The sequence below is a fragment of the Theropithecus gelada genome, chromosome 3, assembly GCF_003255815.1.
Source record: "Theropithecus gelada isolate Dixy chromosome 3, Tgel_1.0, whole genome shotgun sequence".
Taxonomy (NCBI): Eukaryota; Metazoa; Chordata; class Mammalia; order Primates; family Cercopithecidae; genus Theropithecus; species Theropithecus gelada.
The window spans coordinates 62,487,788-62,511,571 of NC_037670.1; the positions used below are offsets into that span (position 1 = coordinate 62,487,788).

The 23,784-nt window shown below is 47.0% G+C and overlaps 1 protein-coding gene across 8 annotated transcripts in view; it reads left to right on the plus strand.

Moving 5' to 3' along the window:
- Nucleotides 1-9,675: 9,675 nt before the first annotated feature.
- DDC (dopa decarboxylase) overlaps nucleotides 9,676-23,784 on the plus strand; it is a 107,498-nt gene continuing 93,389 nt past the window's right edge. For 6 of the 8 annotated variants that reach the window (XM_025379196.1, XM_025379201.1, XM_025379204.1 and 3 more), the window contains exon 1: nucleotides 14,702-14,759. The gene's annotated coding sequence lies outside the window, so the exon portion shown is untranslated. Of the gene's footprint in view, nucleotides 9,849-14,701; nucleotides 14,760-23,784 lie in introns of those variants that run through there. The other 2 variants (XM_025379197.1, XM_025379198.1) reach the window with 1 other exon arrangement.

The window sequence follows — 23,784 nt, forward strand, 5'->3', positions numbered from 1 at the left end:
ACCATTCTCGTGGTACAACACGAGAATGCATCTCACTGCCTCCAGCACATTCTTCGTCGGTTTTCACAGCATATTTTGAGTAATTAGTAAAATTATAAAAAGGGATTTTGTTTAATGATAAAAGCCTTAGCTTCTTAAGTGTAAAAAGGTAAAATATTCAACATCTTCCGATTGTGGAATGGTAAAGGCAGCATTGCCCCTTTTCATTTTGGAAGTTATACAACCTTAAGGGCAGGAAACAAAGATGAAAAATCTGTCTTTGACAAAATTGGGCTTCATCTGCCAGCCCCAGTGACCATCCACAAGATGGGCTGCTTGGGAGGCCTGCAAAGATCAAGCAAGGGCCACGTGACAGGGTGTCCATGGCTGCTGGCCTCAGCACAGCTAGCAAAGGGCACTTCAGGATGAGTAGTGCCCCTCGGGGAACGCGGGGTCCTCTGGAAACAAGGAGAAAGACACTGGGGTTGGTGACAATTGGTGTCATTTTTTTGTTTTTTAGGACATGGTGGGCGCTTCTGAGCTGTAGCTACAGCAAAGTCTCATTTGATTTCTGGAAATGTTTTGTGAATTGCAGCTAAATACATTTTTCGTTCTTTTTGATTTTTCTTTTTAGTTTATTTCTTATTGAGGTAAAATATACATACATAATTTACCATCTTTACATTTTAAGGGTACAGTCCTTACAAATGTTTCCGCTTCCTCCCCTGCCCCACTCCACTTCCCAGCCTCTGGTAGCGTCTACTCTCTATCTTCTTGAGATCCACTTTTTTAGCTCCCACAGAGGAGTGAGAACATGCAAAGTTTGTCTTTCTGTGCTTGGTGTATTTCACTTCAAATGGTGTCTCCATTTCCCTCCATGTTGCTACATCTTTGCAAAAAAGATGGCAATTGTGTGTTTGCTCCCTTTTGTCAACCTCTCCTAGCATTTGCGTTTTCTCCGGCCCTGCAGCTCTCTTGGCGTTTGAATTTGAGTTGCTGTCTTGGTCCTGTCCTCCTCCGTATCCGTGATGGTGTTTCAGTAGGGTCTGTTCTCCATGCTGTTTCCATTCGCCCTTCCCTGCTAGGCTGGCTTCACTTTTCTCTGACGTTTCTCTTCAGAACTCTGCCAGCTTGCTTTATCTAGTGCCTGAGCTCTTATAGCTCTGCTTTGACCTTTGGTGATGTGATTAAGAAAGACCTCAAGAAACTCACATGCTTTCTTGTTTTTTGTTTTGTGCTTTTAAGTTCACGACATTGTGTTTGGTTGCAATTTTAATCTACTCACGGCTATGTTTTTCTACAGAATGTTCTTTGCTACCATTTTTTTTTTCTATTATTTTCTTTTGTCTTGGGGTATCTACACAGAAGATCAGTGCTGGTTCTTTAAAGAAGATGAGCTCTTCTTGGACTAGCCAATAGACAGGAAGTTTGGGTAGGGAAGTCCATAAGGGCTATGTTGGATGCTACCAGGGCAAAAAAAAAAAAAAAGTAAACAAACCCTTATGTCCAAAGCCTGAGTATGAGAGTTTCAAGAACTTGACAACATAAGCCATTAAGACTGCCAACCAACTCACTTCTCTCACTTCCTGTGGTCATACCACCTTCACGTCCAGCCCTTCCACCACTTCCAGGTGAAACTCTGGAAATAACAGCTGGTAAATTTATAATAGAACCACATTTTCTCATTGGTCGTCACTGTATACTCATATGTAGGCACACAGATCCACTCTGCTATAACTGTATACTCACACCTGGGCACACGGATCCACTCTGCCATAGCTGTATACTCACACCTGGGTACACAGGTCCACTCTGCTGTAGCTATATACTGACACGTGGGTACACAGGTCCACTCTGCTGTAGCTGTATACTCACACATGGACACAGATTCACTCTACTGTAGCTATATACTCACAGGTAGATATAGATCCACTCTGCTGTAGCTGTATACTCACAGTGGACACAGATCCACTCTGCTATAACTGTATACTCACACCTGGGCACACGGATCCACTCTGCCATAGCTGTATACTCACACCTGGGTACACAGGTCCACTCTGCTGTAGCTATATACTGACACGTGGGTACACAGGTCCACTCTGCTGTAGCTGTATACTCACACGTGGACACAGATTCACTCTACTGTAGCTATATACTCACAGGTAGATATAGATCCACTCTGCTGTAGCTGTATACTCACAGTGGACACAGATCCACTCTGCTATAACTATATACTCACACGTGGACATAGATCCACTCTGCTGTAGCTGTATACTCACACGTGGACACGGATCCACTCTCCTGTAGCTGTATACTCACACGTGGACACGGATCCACTCTCCTGTAGCTGTATACTCACATAGGACACGGATCCACTCTCCTGTAGCTGTATACTCACACGTGAACACACAGATCCACTCTGCTGTAGCCGTATACTCACACGTGGACACGGATCCACTCTGCTGTAGCTGTATACTCACACGTGGACACGGATCCACTCTCCTGTAGCTGTATACTCACATAGGACACGGATCCACTCTCCTGTAGCTGTGTATTCACACGTGGGCATGGATCCACTCTGCTGCAGCTGTATACTCACACGTAGACATAGATCCACTCTGCTGTAGCTGTATACTCACACCTGGGTATACAGATCCACTCTCCTGTAGCTGTATACTCACATAGGACACGGATCCACTCTCCTGTAGCTGTATACTCACACGTGAACACACAGATCCACTCTGCTGTAGCCGTATACTCACACGTGGACACGGATCCACTCTGCTGTAGCTGTATACTCACGCCTGGTTACACAGATCCACTCTGCTGTAGCTGTATACTCACATGTGAACACAGATCCAGTCTGCTGTAGCTGTATACTTATAGATGTGCACGCAGATCCTGTGAGAGCTGTGGCAGAGATCTCTATTGGGAGCACAGAAGTGAACCTGAGTCCCATGGGAGATTGGTCTGGAAGGTGTGTGTGAATGAATGTGAGGGTCATGTGACCTCAGGCAGGAAGAGATTATGCAGCCTACATAGGTGTGTTCTGTCCAACATAATACTAGTCACACGAGACTATTTAAACTTTAATTTTAATTATAAAGTAAAATGAGAAGTGTAGTCCTTGGTTGCACCAGCCCACATTTCTAGTTCTCAGTAGCCACACGTGGCTGGTGGCTACTGTGTTGGAGAGTGCTGATCTAGAACAGGTCCATCATCGGGGGAAGTTCTGTCAGAGAATTCTGGCTTAGGTGAGCAGCCATGAGAGCCTAAATTAGAGAAGTGGTAATGAATGGTTGGAATGAGGAGGGGGTTATGTGAGAATCGGTCTTTGTGTCTGGAGGATGCTCTGAATTGGTGGAGCCCAACTCCAGATTCCAGGCTGAGGGTCCCTCCACTTGAGTGGCACCTCTGTCTCATCCACAGATAAGACACACTTACCTCACAACCAGTGAGCAACTACCCACTTCTGCTTGCTTTCCAATTGTAACTGAATGCCCACGGCTTCGTGTCATAAATGTGTACTGTATACAAAACTCAAATGTGTCTGCGTAGCCTCCACCTCCACAACTTCCCTAGAAAAATGATGCATCCCAACTGGGTATCACCCTACTCAATAAGCAAATGTCCTGCAGTGAGCCAGAGGTAGAAGGTGTCTATTTCCCAAGTTAGTCACCATTACTGTGAGCATACTGTCATTTGAGCATCTCCCTGGAAAGCGGAGTACAGTTATATTGTTTAAGTATAAAGTGTGAAATGTAAGCAACAAGTTCATCTGGTGCTTGTCTGAAGACACAGCCACCTTTTTCTTAGTTCTTGCAGGACTAATAATTGTCCGTGCAGGACTTCTCAAGAGACAGACCGTTTTGTCCTAGGTGATGACGCTTAAAACAGGGATCATTCTGCATATTCAGTGCTGGTTTTATAGCTGAGCCTGCTGTAAGATGTGTACTGTATACAAAACTCAAATGTGTCTCAGGCTGTACCAAACCTGCTTTTCTGGCTCTTTCTCTCAAAAATGAGTACCTTCAATATGATCAGTGCAGACACATTCCTGGCCTCAGGACCAGAGGTTCTGATTCAGTAGGTTGAGCAAGGGACAGAATGGTGCCTTTGTAGCAGGCCTCCCCTGTGATTCCATGCCTCCCCCACTGGGAAAGGGAATTCTAGCAGATGCCAAGGAGTCAGGCATGTGGCTTCCTCTGCCACACGATAGCAGCGTGACTTGGGGAATCCTCAACACAGCTGGAACAGGATGCCACTGGGTCACAGCAACAGACTCCGATCTGCCCGCTTATCAGTCACCTGGAGGACTGTGCAAACCCACAGATCTCTGGGCCTTCCTAAGTACTGCAGAGTAAAAACCTTTGACTTGGCAATTAAAGTGCTTGCTCACATAGCACCACAGGTGAATGAGATCATCTCCAGCTTCCCATGAGCTCTAGTAACTTATGATTTATGAATTTCCTTTATCGTCATCCCTCCACAAACCATCAGAAACTTTTAGCTTCTAAATGTAGTGGTGTTGGTAGTGTGGACGGAAAGGCTGACGATTAAATTCTAAAGTGCCCAAAGCTGCCCTCAGGGGATGTGCCAGTGAACTCAGAGTGGGCACCGCTGGAAAAGGCCTGTGGAGGACTCAGGCCCCAGGCAGGACACGGGCAGCTTGCAGCTCAGCACTACCCACTGGCAGGTTCCGTTTGTCCCCAGGGTGCTGTAGACGATGCCCAGGGCTGGAGGCAGCGCAGCCCCTGTCGTCTCAGTCTTACTCCCTGCTTGAGGCCCACCAGCTACCTGCTGCTCACCAAAGGGAAAGGAAGCAAGTCGATGTGGCGTGTCCAGGTTTACACAGCTGTTTCATACCAAAGCCAGGCCAGCACCTGGTCTCCCACGGGCCTGGCTGGGTTTCTCCCAGTACCCTCCATCCTCTCTCCTTGCAGCTAGGTCTGTGCTGAATGATCCTTTGCAGAACTTAATAACATGACTTAATAATTCAAAGTCACGTTAAACCTATGGCCAGGTAACAGCAAAGGGACTGTGTGTCGCCACCTCTCCCTCTTGCCAACCTAGACACCCCTGGCAGGACATCCTCCAGCTCTGCCTCCTGACTCCACTCACCCCTCTGCTCATTTGCAAAATGAGGCTGCTAATACCAACTCTGTCCATCTCCCAGGCCAGGAGCAAGCAAAAGAATAGGTGTGAAGTCCAGCTGTAATGTGTCACAGCCTGGTTACAGGAAGGTTGATTCAAATTAATTTAAAAAGTAATGAGTGGATCACTTTGTCTTTGATCAGTAATCCAAGTGACTGAAGGAAGCGCTGGGACAGGGAGTCTCCAGACTGGGGACTCCGGTGTCATGGTGCACCAGGCTGTCCCCCTGAAAAGCTGAGTCCTTGTCACTCGCTGGCTAGAAGGCCTATAAGAAATGGAAGCAGGAAATTCACAGAAGAGAAACTACACATGGCTATGGAACATTTCAATGCAATTTTTTAAATTACATGGAAAATATAGGCATAGCTAGTTGTCCACTAGTTGCCTTGTCTAGCTTTTTGTCGTCATTGATTAATCCTCACTTTCAGATTTCACAAATCTTGACCCACTTTATTTTTACAGAACGAGATCATCTCTTGATAGAGGCCTTTGCAGTATGATCACAACATGCAGTAAGAAATGCATTCTAGATTATGACCCAGTACACATATACACGTACATAATTGAAAGGCTCAGAAAGTGATATTTTCATCATTAGGTGCAATGTCTCCTGTTTTCTATTTTATTCTATTCTATTGTATTTTTTTTAATGCTGGTCATGAGACCTGCAAAACTGATTCCATGACCCACCAATAGTCTGAGGCCAATGATTTGAGATCTTTGAGAGAAAAACAAAGTTGGAGGACTGACACTGCCTAACTTAAAGACTTACTACAGCCAGATGCAGTGGTTCATGCCTGTAATCCCAGCACTTCGGGAGGCTGAGGCAGGTGGATCACTTGAGGTAAGGAGTTCAAGACTAGCCTGGCCAACATGGTGAAACCCCATCTCTACTAAAAATACAAAAATTAGCCGGGCATGGTGGTACATGCCTGTAATCTCAGCAACTCGGGAGGCTGAGGCACAAGAATTGCTTGAACCCGGGAGGTGGAGGTTGCAGTGCACTGACATAGCATCACTACACTACAGCCTGGGCAACAGAGCAAGACTCTGTCTCAAATAAATAAGTAAATTAATAAGTAAATGAATAAAAGATTTACTACGAAGCTACAGTAGTTAAGAAAGTGCTATTGGCAAAAGAATAGACAAATAGATGAATGGAACAGAATAGAGAGCTCAGAAATAGACCCACACAAATATAGTAAAATGGTCTTTGACAAAGGAGTAAAGGCAATACAATGAAGAAAGGATAGGCTCTTCAACATGGTTGTGGAATAAATGGACGTCCACGTGCAAAAAAAAGAAGTGAATCTAGATCTAGACCTTTACTCAAAATGGATCATAGACTTAAAGGTAACATGCAAAACTATAAAACTCCTAGAGGATGACACAAGAAAAAATCTAGGTGACCTTTGGTTTGATGATGACCTTTTAGATAAATCACCAGTTTCCTCCATTAAATGCGACCTATGGAGGAAAACGGCTGATAAATTGGACTTCATTAAAATAAAAAACTTCTGCTCTGGAACGAAAGAAAACAGATTTGATATACTCACCAGCTCCTAAACAAATTGGCTTTTCCAGGAAAACTCAGTTCCCCTGACACTCCTGTCTGTGGGCTTGGCCAGAGTGTGGGCATCACAGTAGAGCTCCTCTTTCTTCACCTGTGGCCTCAGCAAAGCCCCCAACACCCACCTTGCTCTGGCACACAGTCATCTCAGCAGGAAGCCCTGTCTGTTCTGCTCCCAGTGCACTCAGGTGCTCTGTGAATGTCTTTCACAGTCACGTCTACACCTGCTGTCTCCCTCCTGCAACACGCATGCTGCGACTGACCGCATACTGCGACTGACCGCAGGCCACTCCGGCATCATGAGAGGTGGCCATTGCTGCTCCTGGGGAAGAGCAGAGTCACCCTCTTCCAGGAGCAGCCTTGGCTGCAACCCATGCTGCCTTCCCCTGCCCTGGGGCATTACAAGGTCGCACAAGGTCAGTCATTCTCAACCAGGAACAATTTTGCCACCAGGAAACATGCAATGTCTGGAGACATTCTTGGTTGTCACAACTAGGGACTACTGGCACCTAATGAGTAAAAGCCGGATGCTGCTAAACATTCTATAATGCACAGGACAGCTCCCATCACAGAGAATTATCCAGCCTTAATGTAATAGTGCTGGGATGGTTAATGTTATGTGTTGACCGAAGTGGGCTAAGGGATGCCCAGAGGGCCAGTAAAGCAGGATTTCTGGGTGTGTCCATGAAGGTGTTTCTGGAAGAGATTGGCATTGGAATCTCCAGAGTCCGCACCAGTGTGGGCTGATAACATCCAGTTTGTTGAGGGCCAGAATGGAATGAAAAGGTGGATGAAGGGCAAATTCTTTCTCTTCTTGAGCTGGGACATCCATCTTCTCCTGCTCTTGGGTCTTCAAACTCAGACTGAATTACACCACCAGCTTTTCTAGTTCTCCGGCTCATACACGGAAGACTGTGGGACTTCCCAGCCTCCATAATCACATGAGCCAATTTCCACAATAAATCTCTTCTTATATTCCTATATCCATATCCTATTGTTTCCAGTTTTCTGGAGAACCCTGACTGATAAAGTACCGTGGTTGGGAAACCCTGCCCTAGATTTCTTTCTTTGGTCCTCGAAGCCTCACCTCAATCCCCATAAATCCCACACCTGCAAGAAGAAAGAAAATGTGAAAAGAGTCCCTTCTGGGAATGGATGCTGATTCCTATGTAGATTCCTCTATTGAGAGATAACTGTTGGTCAGTAGTTGGACACTGCTAGTTCTCTTTTTTGAGGATTTCAAAACTGTGGTCTCTCTTCTCTATGGATAATTTTTTTCCAGTCCTATTGCTTCAAATATCATCTAAACACTTTCAACCCATAACTTGATTTCCTGTCTGGGCCTCTTTTCTGAGGTATACTGGACATCTCAAATCACATGATATGTAGATATCTGAAACTTGATTCCCAAACTGAATCCTTGGTGTCCTTCATCTCCCCACAGCCAATACTGTCCACCCTAGTCTTCTTCCTCTCAGTCCATGACCATCACCCCCTGCCCACTGGCTTCATCACTGGCTCGTCTCTCCACCTCCTTGACTCCTCCCCTTCCCCAGCAACCTCCTAACATGCACGCACACACACACATATAGGGAATATTACCACGCTTCTTCATCTCAAGTCCCTTTCTTCCCCCAGCCCATCTCCCAGAATGAATTCACTTGAATTCACTCCTGGTTTGCAGGAAAGTACAGAAATCCAAGGAATGTGGTGGGACTTGGTGGTCCAACTTAAAGGTCTAACCCTTTCACCTTTATCTCCCTCTGATCCATTTTCTACCCCAGAACCAGAGTGCTCTTAAACCATAAGTAAGCTAAAGTTACTGTTTTCTAGAAACACTTCAATGCCTTCCATTACAGTTGGGGGGATACAAATTATGTAACGTGGCTTGCAAGACTCCCCCTGCCCCACTTTGAGTGGTCCTTAGGGGTTGGCTTTCTGTCAGGGCCTGGGAGATGCTGAGCTTGATCCTCAGTGCCTTTGCAGAGGCTGTTCCCTGTTTGGAGCCCTTCCCTCACTCTTCCCCTTACCAAGGATCATCACTTCTTCGGGTCTCAGTGCCTGTGAGACTCCAGGCTGGAGCATTTGGATGTGCGTCACTGGAGGGCTGACTTACCATTCTTTCTCTTTTCCCTCTTTCCTCCAATGGCTACTGTGGAGGTTTGGAGACTCCTCAGTGTCACTCTTCTTCTCTCTCTGGTTCCAGTCTAACAATATGAACTCCAGGTGCCCCGCCCTAGCCTGCTGCAGTTCCCCAGGATAGAGCAAGGAGAGCTCTTCCCTGCATCTAGCCTGTGACAAACGCCTCTGGTGACAGCCCTCTCCGCCTTGTTTCCAGTCCTTTAATGAGCTGCCCACAGTCAGCCTCACTTTCACTCTGCTCTTCACACCCACCGAGCCCCACGCTTGGAGCCGCTGGGGATCTGCCAGAAAGGCCAGGTCCTAAGATCCCTGCAGGCTGTGCCTGCTCAACTTCTCAATGTGGCTTCCTCAGCCCCGCTTTGTGCTCTCATAAAATTCTATCGACTTTGGGCCTTTTTAGAAATTTGTCCAATTTCCACTCAGAGCATTGTTTCATGCATCTCAACTATGATTTTGATGGGTTTGGGTAAGGAAGGTGAGTTCCTGGGTTCTGCTGATATCTGAACCTGGAAATCTTACCCATATTGCTGAGTGCCGCACCGGAAAGTGCAGGCTTACTTTGGCGCTGCCTTCAGGGGCAAGAGACTGTGCAATGCAGGCATCACCTGGTGCAGGGCTGGAACATATCAGATGACTTACTGGGCTCCAAAGTTGAAATCAGGGTTGCTTAGTAAAAGGTGGGATGTATGTAGAATCGCATAAGAAAGATCCAAGTTTCCAGGATTTGGAATGAAACAGTCTCTTCAGAATGTGCTCTCAGGATTCCCAGAGGAGAGCTATTTCTCAAGATTTCCTTGACCTTTGTCACCAGCAGGAATTAATGTTTAACTGGAACATGAGGCTGGAAATACAAGAAGAGGGAAACATGTGGCTTAGAGTTTCAAGAAGAGTGACTGCCTCAGCGCCGAGCGCCTCAGTGGCTTCTCTACGTGCTCTTCAGTCACCGAAGTTGGAGAATCCCATCAAGGACAGTAGCCCTGTAAGGAATTCGAATTTCCAGTGTGTAAGTCCCTGGTTTTATACCTACTCAGATTGTAGTGGGAAAACAGCAACATGTACCTTGACTCTCTGGCCCCACGTTACTGAACATTTGCTTAAAGGTGAACTCACTTGAGGGATCTTTTGCGGTGCTTTCTCTTCTGCTGCAGGCTGGCAGGGGTGTTTGTTCTGTGGGGGCTGTGCACTTGGTGGCTCTCCATGCACACAGTCACTCCAGTGACACATGTTTAATAGGGACTGGGAATGATTTCATGACTGTGGCTCAGTAGCAAACGCAGGCCAGCTGTGATTCTATTTTTAACATGTACCACCAAGGGTGGTGGTGATATTTTATTCCACCGAGCCACTGTTTCTTCTGTAAATGAGGATTTTCTTAGTATTGACCTTGTGAGGATTAAATCCCATAATTTTATGGAGGTGATTAGTAAACGTGAACTCTGCTCTTACCCTTATAACATCCGAGGCTCTGTGAGGGCTCTCTCCTTTTGGTGTATGGTATAGTCTACTTAGAGGTCAATTTGGTGTCTACCTATGCAGGGTGATTTGAGGAGAATTAGAAGATCTTTCCCACCATTTTCCCACCAAAATGCTGAGTACAATTCCCATCTGAAAACATATGCGGATAGGAATTTCTATTGGGAGAATTGTTTGGTTATCGACTTCAATGAGTCGAAGTTCTCCTGGTTTTAACTCTGTTGTTGGAAGTATGTAAGAATCAAAGCTTAATCCATGGAAATCGTCGCTCTCCATCATGCGTGAGTTAAAACCATTACTTCTGAGTGGTCAGTTTGCATTGGGCTCTGTCTAGAAGAAGGTTCACCTTCTTCACCTCCAGTCACATCCCCATTTCACAAGTGAGCAAACAGCCAGAGGAGGGGAGGAGGATGGCATAAGATCTTGCAGCTGGCAGAGACAAAATGCGAATGTATCCCGTTTGCACTTGGTGCTGTTGGGCAGCCAAGCAATCCAGTGTGTGGGTCCAGGGTGACAAGTGCCGCTCCCGTGGCTGGGGTAAGTCCCTCCAGCATTCAGTCTTGCTCTCTGTGCTTATCTGGATGAGGTGCAGGCTGAAGATGACCCTATAGAACTCTACCCTGGAAGTCCTCACAAAGTGGATACGTGGCATTTTTCAAACCAGGGACACGTTGGTGCTGCTTAATATTTAAATCATAATTTTCACACTCTTAAAAATTACTAAATAAGTTTGAAGAGGCACAGCCATCTGCCTACAGTGCCACCCCTGAGCTTCACGCCACCCTGGTCTCCAAGACAAGGGAGAGGCTCAGGAATACTGAATGCAGGTACGACTGTGGAAGAGGAGCCGAGTTTTCACATTTTAACAAGGTCAGAGCACTTTGGGAGGCCGAGACAGGCAGATCACGAGGTCAGGAGATCGAGACCATCCTGGCTAACCCAGTGAAACCCCATCTCTACTAAAAAAAAATACAAAAAATTAGCCAGGCGTGGTGGCGGGCGCCTGCAGTCCCAGCTACTCCACAGGCTGAGGCAGGAGAATGGCGTGAATCCAGGAGGTGGAGCTTGCAGTGAACCGAGACCATGCCACTGCACTCCAGCCTGGGCAACAGAGCGAGATTCCGTCTCAAAAAAACAAAAAAAACAAAAACCCAAGGTCAATTGAGTAATCAACTGAATAAATAAATAAATTATTATGTAGAATGAGGGCTGGATGCTATGACTCACATCTGTAATGCCAGCATTTTGGCAAGGTCAATTGAGTAATCAACTTGATAAATAAATTAATGATTATATAAAATGAGGGCTGGGTGCTGTGATTCACACCTGTAATGCCAGCATTTGGGGAGGCTAAGGTGGGTAGATCACTTGTGCTCAGGATTTTGAGACCAGCCTGGGCAACATGGTGAGACCTCATCTCCACTAAAGATATAAAAACTAGCCAGGTGTGGTGGTGTGCACCTGTAGTCCCAGCTACTTAGGAGGCTGAGGCAGGAGAATCGCTTGAGCGTGGGAGGCAGAGGTTGCGGTGAGCCGAGATCGAGTCATTGCACTTAAGCCTGGGTGACAGAGTGAGACCCTGTCTCAAGAAATAATAATAATAATAAAATAAAATTATGAAAGTTTTACTCTGCCAAGAATCTATTACAGTTTTCTTTTTCCCAGGAACACTGGTCTGACTTTATTATTATTATTATTATTATTATTTTTATTATTATACTTTAAGTTCTAGGGTACATGTGCACAACGTGCAGGTTTGTTACATATGTATACATGTGCCATGTTGGTGTGCTGCACCCATCAACTCGTCAGCACCCATCAACTCGTCATTTACATCAGTTGTAACTCCCAATGCCATCCCTCCCCTCTCCCCCCTCCCCATAATAGGCCCCATCGTATTACAGTTTTAAAGATACATAGAGCCTTAAATATATAAAGAAAATCTTGGTTCAACTATGGAGAGAAATCAACAAATCCACCATCTCTACCAATTATAGTAAACTGGATGATAGATTTAGCAAACAAAACATTAGTAAACATTTAGAAAATTTCAAAAGCAAAAGTAATAATCTTGCTTTATTGGACATATATGGAATCAAATACCTAAAAGTTAGAAAATACACTATCTTAAGTGTCTTAAATGGCATTATGCAAATGTCAACATCTATCAGAGAATTGCTGTCACACCAACATGTTCTCTGACCGCAATTCAATCCAATTAATTAAATTAGAATTCAATTTAAAAATAAGCAAATATTGCTATGTATGTCTGGACATTTTTTTTTTTTTTTTTTTTTTGAGATGGAGTCTTGCTCTGCCACCCAGGCTGGAGTGCAATGGCACAATCTCGGCTCACTGTAGCTTACGCCTCTCAAGTTCAAGCAATTCTCCTGCCTCAGCCTCCTGAGTAGCTGGGATTACAAGCGCCTGCCACTACCACTGGCTGATTTTTGTATTTTTAGTAGAGGTGGGGTTTCACCATGTCGACCAGGCTGGTCTCGAACTCCTGACCTCAGGTGGTGCACCCATCTTGGCCTCCCAAAGTGCTGGGATTACAGGCATGAGCCACCGTGCCCGGCAGTCTGGACATTTTTTGAATAGCTACTGAATAACTCGTGTATCAAAGAAAAACAAAATAAAGATTAAATACTACTTATACACAAATGATAATAAAATATCAGCCCCCTCCTCATACCTTTGTCCCCCTGGTGTGTGGCCCAAGCTGTGTGCAGGGTGAAGGGCACACACCCAGGGAGCAGTGCAGTCCCAGCCCCGCCCTGCGGAAGCCCTGTGCTCAGTCACCCACTGCAGCCCCCAGTCTCCTGGCCAGTCCTCCCTCATGTGTGTATAGCCACGGGCAAGAAAGGAGGGTCTCAGGACAGAGGAGTTTCAGCTCAAGAAGTGCCTGACTGTCCCGCTTGACACTGTCCCCTCCCACAGAGCTCCAATGCTTATAGCTGGGGCCTGCCTCTCCTCTGTGGTCATGGCTGAACTCACAGTGTTTGGGGGAATGAGCCACTTTGCTGCTGGCTTCTGGCTCCCCCTGGATGGTGATGCTTGGGCAGCTCCCATCTTGCCCTCTGCGCAGATGGGGCCTAATCTCCTTATTGCCTCCACTGTCCACGTGGCTGCTGCCTGTGGGTCCCCGCACGGCTGCTGGAGGGAGCTGCTTACACACAGGCTGAGACCAGGATCCCCTCACTTGTACAACCTGCCGGCTCCCTGCCCTGCAGCCCCTGCACTCACGGCATGTTCTGCTGCCTTGAAGGCTGCTGCCTCTGTCCCAGCTCCGTGGGGTCTCTGCTCTACAGGAGTAGCTTCTTCCTTGAAAAGATGCTGCTTAAAATTAGAGGATAGATGGCTCTGCTTGGGGAATTTCTAGCTCTGGACTGTGCCACAAGCCCTGGATGTGGTATGTGTATGTGTATGTGTATGCATGCATGCACTTAGGTATATGTGTGCGTGTGTGCATGTGTGCAAGCATGTGTATGTGGTATGCATGTATGTGCTATTGTACATGTATAGTGTGTATAAACATGCATGCATGTGTGCTTGTGTATGTGTGTGCATGCATGAGTGTGCATGGTGTGTGTGCATGTGTGTGTGGTCAGGGCAGAGGCACCTGCAGGTTGCTCGTCATCTGAGTGGACACTGTTCTCCACTCTTCCTCCTCTGCAAAACCCAGGCTCCTTTCCTAGCTTCATATGACTCCGCGTGCACCTTCAGGAGAAACGGAATCCTGCTCCTTCTATCACACCCATCAAGCAGGGGTTGGGGGAGGGGGTGAGGGTGGGGAAGATGATCCTCCCTGTTGCTGCCCAATGGTGGGAGGAGAGACGGAGCCCAAACCATGTTTTCAATGCTGATAGGCTTAAGGGTAACAGCACAGGAGTTTGAGATGCACACAGCTCAACACCTAATCTGCATCTCACTTCACTTTCTCATCTGGCGAAGTGGGCTTGGGACCCTGAGCCTCCCGAGTATCACAGGGTCCTAATAGTCCCTCACAGAAGGCGCAGGCCCAGAGTGAGCACTCCCCACATGCCACGCCATCCCTTCCTCACCCCTGGAGTGGAGCCTGGGGGTTCTCAGACTTGTTGGGAGAGTCCCAGGAGCACTGGCCCCAAATCTGCATCCCACACAGTGCCTGGGAACCCAGGGCCCATTTTTTCCTTGGCGTCTCCCCAGCCCCCGCAGGCCGTGCTGTTCCTCGCCATCCTGCTAGGATGACTCTCTCCTCCTGGGGGCAGAGTGGGGGCAGGAGGTGGTGGGAGGGTGGAGGGATGCTGCTCAGTAAATAATGCAGAGCCGGCAGCTCTGATTGGCTTCAGAGAGGCAGACACTGTGTCTACATAAATGGCAATCACATCTTCTGTGCCTCTTAACTGTCACTGTGGAGAGGAGAGAGAGAGGACAGAGAGCAAGTCACTCCGGGCTGCCTGTGAGTACCGCTCTTTGTCCTCATGGCTCGCGGACCAGACTCACGCGTCCAGCTCCCTGGATGGCCGTGACCCTGGGGTTTGGGGTGGGAGGTTTGCCGGTTGATTCTAGCTGTGCTGAGTTCCCCTCCTGCAGGAGAAAGGAGGTTCTGCCGACAGGGACAGCTGAGCATCCAGGGTGTTCAGGTGGCACAGGGTTTACAGGAACTTTTCAAGAAAATAGGCACTAACCTAGGTCGGCTTGCTTTTTTGTACCATCTGCAAGCAACAGGTCAGGCACATAATCCAAAACTTTGGATTGCTTTTTAGGCCACATTCCTAGAGCCACGACAGCAACATAACTGAGTGGAAATTATTTTCCAGACTGGCTCGCGTGCATGTAGTGACCACGGAGGCCACACGATGGGTGGGAAAGAAGGAGGCTGTGCAGCCTCAGAGGCTGGGGTTTGCATTCAGGTGCACACCTCCCCGGCCGCCTTTCCTGCCTCAGAGGTGAAGGAGAGCAGCTAATTAACAGCGTCCTCCCAGCAGATCATGGTAAAAACCAGGTCTGATTTTATAAAGGAGCGGGCACACAATAGGTGTTCAATAAATGAGAGCCCTATTATGAATAAGGGAGGAAAGTGTGAGGGCGATGAAGATGCTGCTGCGTGGTCTGCTGCGCCCTCCATAGCCTGTTTTCTTCAGTTTCCAAGGGAAATTCAGGCAGGTGACATGGGTTCTCCCCACAAGCTTGTTTCTCTCTTGAAGACTCCAAGGGCAGAGACTCCTTGCGAAAATTTCTCATTCAGATAAGCAGGGTTTCCCCTCCAAGAGGTGACAATCGCTGCACAAAAGCTGGTCCTCTGTGGGTTTGTCAAGTGTGCCAGAGACAAACACTCCTTTTGCTCGGGGCACGGGAGTCCTGGCTGGCAGCCTGCAGTGACCCCAGACTAGAACACAGGCATCGTAGATGGCTGACCACACAGCAAGTTCAGGGGTGTCTGAATGGTTCTGAAGGAAACAAAATCATACCATTCTCAGCAGTTTCTTTTCTTCCTGTCTTCTGGGCACACACTGGGTGGGCCTCTGCACACAGCCAGTGTGAATATAATAATTAAAATAAACCCCCCTTAACTCCCCTGCCACAAATTCAAAGAGATAGCCTGGGGGTTCTAATTACCTTTGTTTTCTGCTCTTCAACATATTGATTATTCTGAAGGTTTTACTTTCAGAAACTCAACTTGAGTCAGCTGTCAAGTTTAGGGAACGGCTCTAGGAAAACCACACTACGTGGATATTTTAAAAGAAGTGTTCTGCAGCCGGGCGCAGCGGCTTATGCCTGTAATCCCAACACTTTGGAAGGCTGTGGTGAGTGGATCACCTGAGGTCGGGAGTTCAAGACCAGCCTGGCCAACATGGTGAAACCCCGTCTCTACTAAAAATACAAAAAATAGACAGGCGTAGTGGTGAGCACCTATAGTCCCAGTTACTCAGGGGGCTGAGGCAGGAGAATTGCTGGAACCTGGGAGGTGGAGGTTGCAGTGAGCTGAGATCACACCATTGTACTGCAGCCTGGGCAACAGAGCGAGACTCCGTCTCCAAAAAAAAAGGTGTTCTGATGTTTTCTGTTTGTCTGGTGCTTGTTGGCATTTCTGGAGGAAGACATTCAGGGAGCCCAGAGGCACCTCGTGGACATACGCGGCAGCGATGGACACAGGACCTCATAGAAAAGGTTAGAATCCCACTGTGCTGAGAGATGGCGAAGGGTCCTGGTCTTGTGGTTTGGACAGAGGCAAGTGTGGAAGCCACTTCTGAGCTGTGCAGGCTGAGAGGAGCTCCGTGCCTGCTGCATGCTTCCCTCAGCCTCTCCACATTGCTGTCGCGGGGATCATACTGCTACTTTGCAGAGCTGATGTGAAGTTTAGGAGAATATAGGTAAAGGGCTTATACTGCTGCCCTGTATATGGCAACTCTTCAGCATTTCTTCTGTTTTGGAGGAGGTAGGGGGGAGGCACTTCTCTTGGGGCATGGAGGGCCGCAGAATTTGTTGAGTCTCTGCTTGTTTCCAGCCCAGGTGGGTGGAGGCAGACATGTGTCTGCGTGCTCAACGCTCCCACCCGAAGCCACATCCCCCTGTTCTCCCAGGTGCAGTGAACCAGGCAGGAGCCCTGGACCACACTCTCGGTTGCAGACACCACCTTCCCCATCCCAGTGGGAGCCCTGTTTAGAGTCCTGTGGTCTCATCTCTGGCCGTGGTGAGGACACGGGCAGCTGACAGTGCAGGTGTAAGTGGATTCCAGGGCAAAGGTGTGTTAGGAAAATGGTGACTTCAGAACACTGGCACCCACTCCTGCACTTACTGGCTGTGTGGCTGTGGTCAAGTTAAACAGCGATAACTACTGGCCTGGCAGGGTTGTGAGCGTGTTCAGTGAGATGATGTATACCATGAGCTTATCAGGAGCTTGAGCACTGCTGATTTGTTTGGTTTCTTGGACACTAGGATGTGGCAACCAAGGTTCAACAGATTCTCAGGATTTTTTCCTGGTGGGGGGCACCTCAAGTGCAGGCTTCTTAGCAACACCAGGCCCCAGGCCGGCAACTGTTCAATATGAGGAATAGGGAAGCATTCAGTGTGAATCTAGAAGTCAATATTTACCGCCAAACTGGCTCATAAGGACTCCCCAAAGAGTGTGCCAAAGCATACTAAATAGATTCACAGTGCAGGTGTCCTGTGTTTGTAATAGATGGTAAACCAGGACATGTCACGGGCACTGGATATTATGACTGTGGTGAAAAGAAGCAACCAGCCAGAACATAATTTGAATTGTCTCAAGCCAATAGCAAAGGCAGATGGTTATGATCTCTTGTGAACTAGTAATGTGACTGCAAGAGAAAGGGGGAAAGAATTGAGAAAAAAAATAAGGGGAAAAATTTGTAAGGGGGGGTGATTTCTGAAGTTTCTTCTGACATAACTCTTCAATAAAATGAAAACAAAGGAGAAGTTAAAATTACCTAGCAGTTAGCATATAAACTTTTAAAATTAGCAACCATGAATGAAAATAATAACATGTGAATGTTTTAAGGTTTAAAGTTAAAATGCGAATGAAGGAGAAAAGCTTGCGGAGATGGAGCGTGTACGCTCGATGCCTGATGGTGGGTGACATTTCCGTATCATTCCAGTTTTTCAAAAAGAAATTGACAACATGCAAAAAGAACTGTACAACCCACATGTGTCAATTCTACTGGGGAATTAATATCTTCGAGAGACAGACCCAATAGGTGCGACCTGTATGGTGACAGTGGAGTGTCATCTACTCATGACGGTGCTGCCCATAACAGCGAACAGCTGACAGGCAAAGTGGGAATGGACGGTGTCATAGGAACACGGTGAAATCCCCACTCAGCAGCCCTTAATAGGAGCAAACAGGAGTGTTATGTTAAGGAAATTCTGCATATTGTAATGAGGCATACAGGAAAAATGTCAAGTGAAAAAAGGATCCCCAGTCATACACACATCCTCATTGCAACGATTTGAATTGTCTACAGTCAGGACTAAAATGGAATGATATCAATCAGTTTAATGTCCTTGACATTCTTTTTCGTCTTTTGAGACTGCTCAAGTTATGAATGTTTCCAGCCAGCGTTAACTTAGGTCACAGCATGGTTACAGAGATATGAGTGGAAGTAGTATCTTTCCATGGGAGGAAAACTGAAAACCAAGACAAACTTCTCTATGGCTCCTTTCCATGGGTCATTGTTGGCCAAGAATCTACTTTGACAGAGCTTTGTTTATTAAACAGGGAATGAATAAGAAACAGCTGCACAAAGCTCCTTCCTCCTTCATGTCAGCAGAGCAGCAAGGCTTTCCCTTGAATTTTGATCTTTGTTGTAGAAATGTTCTCCCTTTTCTCTTACGCTACCTCAGGAGAAGAGGCTTCTGCCTGTCTTCTGTAGCATCAGTAATAATAATTGCTAGACACAGGTTGACAGTCCAAAGTGCTCTCTGCCTGCATGAGCTTGCAGCTCCATTTTACATGTGAAGAAACAGACTCAGAGAGGCCAAAACGTCAGCCAGCAGCTGCATGCCTCTTGCCGCAGAGCTATGGACTCAAGCTGTTCTCTCTGAATGCAAACCCACTATTCTTTCTACTCTCCATGAGGAGGAGGAGGAGGAGGAGGAGGAGGAGGAGGACTGTCCTGTGGAATTGTAGTGCTGAAAGCATAGCTCTGCTTGATTGTGGCAGGGCCATTTTCCAACGCAGACCAAGCTGGCCACGGAGGCAGCTGGGCAGAGTAGGACTTAGAACCCAGTGCAAAGTCCCTTACAGGAGTTCCTCTCTGGACAGACACTCCCTTGAGATGATGGATTTGATTCCTCCTGAATTTGCACAGGCGTGGAGAGTGAAATGCTATGCTTTGAGCATCTATCTTGTAATTATCTTGTACTCTCTTCACGGTTCTGTGTGGTGCCTAGGATGATGGCCATGGTACAGATTGCAAGTGGAGCTGCAATGGAGTGGACATGTGTGTTTCTCCCAACATTCCTATGTTGAAATCCTCACCTGCAATGTATTAGGAAATGGGAACTTTGAGAGGTGATTAGGTCATGAAGTCAGTGCCCTCATGAATGGAATGAGTACCCCTACAAAAGAGACCCTAGAGAAACCCATCACCCCTTCCACCATGTGAGGACATAGAGAGAAGGCTGTGTCTATGAGAAACAAGCCTCACCAGATACCAAATCTGCCAGGGCCTTAATCTTGGACTTCCAGCCTCAGAACTCTAAGAAATCATTGTCTGTTGTTTATAAGCCGCCCACTCTATAGTACTTTTTATAGCAGCCCAAACGGACTAAGACGGGGTCTTGGCCACCGTCTCACCTCCAGCCGAGAGCTGCCCAAGCCCTTTCTCTTTCTGGTTACCATTTGTAATGAACATGATCTATAAGCAACCAAGGCACCGTGGAAGCTGCGGTGCCCCTATGGTCCTCAGTGGGCCTTCGGGAAATCATTCCTTGCAGCCCTGGGAGAAACTGGTTTTACACGTTTCTAATCCTGAAGTTACTTAAGCCATGCTCTTTTCATCAACTGATACGCATCTGGCTGCAGCTATTAGGGATGCTCTGTACCTGTGTTTGAGTCCAGGACATTCTCTCAGGTGCCTTCAGGAGCCAGACTGCCCGAGTTCAACTGTGGCCTGATCTGACTACAGCAGGTGTGGAGTCTTGGTTCAGTTGTGCAGCCTCTCTGTGCCTCAGTCTTCTCATCTGTTAAAGGGAATAATAGTATTACTGACAAGGTTTTTATAAAGATTAAAAATGACAACCAGGCAAAGAACTTAACGTAGTTCTTGGCGCATGTAAGTTCATATCAATGTTAACTATTTTTTAGACCGATGAGAGAGTACTTATTTAAATAAGAACACCCAGATTTACATAAAAGTAGTGGTACCAGTGTAAGACAGTGGCAAGGGTGTGTGCGTATGTGTGTGTGTGTGGTGCCCTAGCTTAATTGTGTCAATTGTAAGTAGGGACACTTTGGCCTACAGGATGAAGGAAACAGGGGTTCTGCCTTTGTTTTGCTGCAACCAGCTTCACACCTGAGACAGCCCTTCCCTTCCCTGGGTCCCAGGTCCCTGCCTTGTGAAATGAGCATGGTAATAGCTCTCACCAATAAAGCATTAAAGGACCTAAGATGTCAGCCTATCCTGGGGCTCTTTTCCAATGATCTCTTGTCTCCTCTACTGACTCCAAATCACACAGACCATGCTTCTCAGGAACCCAGGACACCTGGATTATGGTAGGATTCTGCCAGTGGGAGGTTTAGTGGGAGGCTGGAAGGCAGAGGTACTACCATCCCCATGATGCCGGCTCAGCCTCCTCCTCCATGCCTGCTCTCCCAGTAAGCCTGACCCGGTAGCAGCTTTGCACGGATGGCCTGGATCCTGGTTCCAGGAGCACAGTCTCTCCCATCTCTCTGATGGAGAGATGGGAGTGCATCATGGTGGCCAGAGAGGTTAGCTGAGCTTCCTCAGTTACCTAAGGTCACCCAGCTAATAAGCCTTGGAGATAAGACACAAGCCGAGGTATCTAGATCCAGAGTCCACCCCTCTCCCCGGCAGCGCCATGCTGCCTCCCAGAATACTTTCTGTTTATGTTGCTTTTTACCCATGTGAGGAAGTCTGTGATGTTTCTCTCTCTGTAGCTTATAAAGCTTATGTGTTAAGGGCCTCGGTGACACAGAATCTTCATGACTTTCTGAAGAATGCTGCAGGAACCTGAGGTCAAGCATGTAGAATAATTGGCTTTGAGGACCACAGTCTCTGAGAAGAGCAGTTGTATGGAAAGTAGGCCTGATCGCTAACTCTGGCTCTAGTCCCTGACTATTATCTCATCAAAGAATCTGACAAATCTGTCAGCACTACCTAAGTCTCATAAGCTGAAAAGAACCAGCAGTTGCAAAACAGTGGATTTCCAGTTTGTAAACAGATGAGTTTGAGAGCCATGGAAGAGAAACACAGGTGAAGATAATGTGTCGTAGAGGGGGAAGAAGGAAGGAGCTGAGGAAGCCGGCCTCAAAAGCCTCAAAATGAGGCACTTCTGCCCAGTTAATAATTTTATTTTTTACTTAAAGAAAATTAATAGACTTTCAGGGCAGTTTCGGGTGTACAGGAAAGTTGGGCAGAAAGTAGAGAGTTCTCATATTTCCCCTCTCCCTCCCCACAGTTCCCCTATTATTAATGAAAACGTTTCACTGAGCACTGACTCTGCAGCAGGCTGTCACCCCATCATCTCACTCAACTTCCCAGCAGCACTGGAGGGAGGTATTTCCCTGCATTCTTGCTTTCACAGAGGCTGAGAAGGAGCCCCAGAAAGGGGTGGAGGTTGAAGGTAACAGAGTAACTGAAAGCGATGGCCCTTGACCTCGGGTCTGCCTGACACTTGGTGGTGTAGCAGGAGGCCACTCCTGAGCAGATTTGGATTATTCACATGCCTCTTGGCCACTGACAAAAATGCTCATGTAAAGCTTCTTAGTAGCCTGTTGTTTAACCAGAGTCTTAAGGGTTAAAAAAAAACTTAGAGGATCTTTTTTGAGGCAAGTTTATCAGGTAGCCATTTTCCTGTTATTAAAAAAGCTCTCATGGCTAGAAACTTCTTTATGGTTTTGCTTGGAAGCATTTCTCCTACTGGACATTTTTATGGTCTTTGAACCCACAGAGAAAATGTCCATCAAGAAAACAGTCAGGCCGGGCGCGGTGGCTCATGCCTGTAATCCCAGCACGTTGGGAGGCTGAGGCGGGTGGATCACGAGGTCAGAAATTCAAGACCACCCTGACCAATATGGTAAAACCCCATCTCTACTAAAAATACAAAAATTAGCTGGGTGTGGTGGCGTGGCACACACCTATAGTCCCACCTACTCAGGAGGCTGAGGCAGGAGAATTGCTTGAACCTGGGAGGTGGAGGTTGCAGTGAGCCAAGATCGAGCCATTGCACTCCAGCCTGGGTGACAGAGCAAGACTCCATCTAAAAAAAAAAAAAAAAAAGAAAAAAGAAAGGAAAGGAAAAGAAAAAAAAGAAAGCAGTCAATCTAGAGGGAAATCAGCCAAATTAGTTTTGTGCCTGGATTTGTAAGTATATGCTTGAGGGGGATAGTGAGCCAGGGCCTCAGTCCCAAAAGCATACGTGTTTTCTGAGACATATACTATGGCTCTTTTTTCTGGAATAGTGTAAAAAATGTCAACTCTATTCTTTTCATCAGGATGGAAAAGGAAAGTCAAGAGAGGCTGAACAAAGTCTCCAGTGTCCCAGTGTTTGCAGCAAAATCATGTCTTGTGTGCGTGAACAGACAGGACCATGGACAGATCCACAGTTCATGGTTGCCATCCCCACTCCGGGCTTGTGAGGAATCCACTACCTTACATGCACAGTGGTGTGGCTGGGCTTGCCCGTGATGCTAGGGATCTGGGCTAGGTTCTCTTCAGTGGCTGTGGCAGATAAGTCCTAGGAGGGAAATCGCAGTGCTCAGACTGCAGGACACTTAGTCAAGTGCTGAGCAAGGAGAGCTAGACGCTGGGCAGGGACTGAGACAGGAGATGGCACAGGTGGAAGTGGTCAGGACTCAATGGTGGGAGGGGCTATAGCTCCTGAGCCATTAGTGTCTGCTGTGACTCTTCCTTGTGGCAGATATGTGAGGGGCTGGTGACTTGAATTGTCTCAAAGGTAGAGAGTAGAGTCCAATAGGGTATATTACAGAAATAAAATGTCTAGAGGACCAAAGATCATTCATTCATTCATGATTCAGCAAATACCTACAGAGCTCTCTGTTGTCCAGGGCCTGTGACTGGTCCCAAGAAGGCAAAAATAAATAAGTTGAGGACCCTGCTTGGAGAAGCCCACCATTTGCAAAGGGTATCACTGAAATGATGTATTACAACAAAATAACCCCACAGGTCAATCAGGAGGTCTGAGGGCGTTCAGGGAAGTCCATCTCTTCTTGAAGCATGTGGAGCTGGAGATGAGCTCTGACTGTTGCTGATGCAAAAAGACATTGAGCCAGAAGTCCAGGGAGGCAGCCGGCTCACCGTGCACAGGCAATGCACCGCAGGGGCTGCATGGAGAACAGCACAGCATGGAAAATTGTGTGGGGTAGAGAAGAGTGTGGAGAATAGTGTCATGTGCAGCTGCTGGAACACTGGGCAGATTATGTCAACAGAAGCTATTTCAAGGACCTGGAGAGGCATAAGCCACAGCCTTTATCATAGGCTAAGTCTTCCAGCTAATATTTACACAGCTTGGGGGCATAAAATATCAAACAGCTACAAATGAGCACAAGATTCTCTGTGGCTTCATGCTAAGAGCCTTCTAAAAAGGTCTTTGTGGGAAATAATCTGTGAATAAATAACAGAGAATAATTTAAAATATAAGAACCAGGTCTTATTTTACACTTTGACTAGGAATATTTCTTTTGGTGTATGTGGTGTGTGTCTGCTTTTTGTGTCGTTTATTCCAGAGCCACATGCTTTGGCCTGGTGCTGTGACTTAAA